Genomic DNA, 986 nt, shown 5'->3' with positions numbered 1-986 from the left:
TCGGCTTTTAGTATTTTAACAATATCCGTACACTGTCATCTTGCTTGTCTTGTTTCTACTGAGAAATCTGTCGTCCTCACCTCTGTCCCCTGTCCGTGCACGGTTTGTTCTCTTGTCACTTTCTTTCAGGCCAGGTTAATAAAAGCACGGGATGGGTGCCACCAGACTAACAGGGATTGCGACAGACTCTGAAGAAATAAATAAGCTCTAAAGTTGGTAACATATAGTAGTGATAAGGCGTTGGAAATATTTATTGGAGCTATCGTGACAGAGCTGACTCTCGGTGACCAAGATCTTACTTGATGTCACAATGCAAATTTCCCAGAAGAAAGAGCAGGTGCAGAGGGGAAGAGAAGCATCCTGGTCCGTTAGGGGGACTTCAAATCGTGGTTTGCAATGGGGAGGCTGGAAAGAGGCTGAGGTGGAAGTCGGGGTTCACATCCTGCCCTGAGATCAGAAGGGAAGAAACGAAACGTGTTAAACTTCAAGTTAAAATCCTCTCCGGATTCAGTGGAAGTTGCGGTTTTTTGGGAAGTAGGCAGGAATGTAGGTGAAGACAATGAGACAGCCATTCATTGTTTTGTGCAATTTAACACGGACGAGGTTTGCGGAGCGGCTGGTCAGCCCCCCGGGGGGCAGGACCGCGGGGGGCAGGGGAGAAGACACCTTCGGGTTCCAACCCCGTTCGCATTGGCAGAAATCGGGGATGACGGGAGGGCGACACGACCGGAGGGCAGGCGTGCAGAGACCGAAGTCACCGCATTTGCCCGTGAGCCCCAATAAGAGAACCGTGTGTCGCCCCGTGTCCAGCACGTGAGGGGTCACAGAGGGGTGGCACGGGTGACGTGTCCCAGGTCTCGGAGAACCTGGGAGACTGACGTGTGGCTGCAGAGCTGCGCTCGGGCGCCCGGCGACAGGACTCGGGGAGGGGAGGGGACGCGCAGCGCGGCCCGTGGGGACACGTGAGGAGCTCGGGGTCGGCGGGC

General features: G+C 54.9%; 1 long non-coding RNA gene across 1 annotated transcript in view; it reads right to left on the bottom strand.

Annotated features, from left to right (window-relative positions):
* LOC111733714 overlaps positions 1-969 on the bottom strand; it is a 1389-nt gene extending 420 nt beyond the window's left edge. The window contains exons 1-2 of the long non-coding RNA XR_002778130.1: positions 300-969; positions 81-188 (exon numbers count right to left, since the gene is read on the bottom strand). This is a non-coding gene — a long non-coding RNA (uncharacterized LOC111733714). The remainder of the gene's footprint in view (positions 1-80; positions 189-299) is intronic.
* Between the last annotated feature and the right edge of the window lie 17 nt (positions 970-986).

The sequence above is a fragment of the Pteropus vampyrus genome, unplaced genomic scaffold (assembly GCF_000151845.1).
Source record: "Pteropus vampyrus isolate Shadow unplaced genomic scaffold, Pvam_2.0 Scaffold622, whole genome shotgun sequence".
Classification (NCBI taxonomy): Eukaryota; Metazoa; Chordata; class Mammalia; order Chiroptera; family Pteropodidae; genus Pteropus; species Pteropus vampyrus.
The sequence above is the reverse complement of the archived record's forward strand: the minus strand, read 5'-3'. Positions and strand labels throughout refer to the sequence as shown.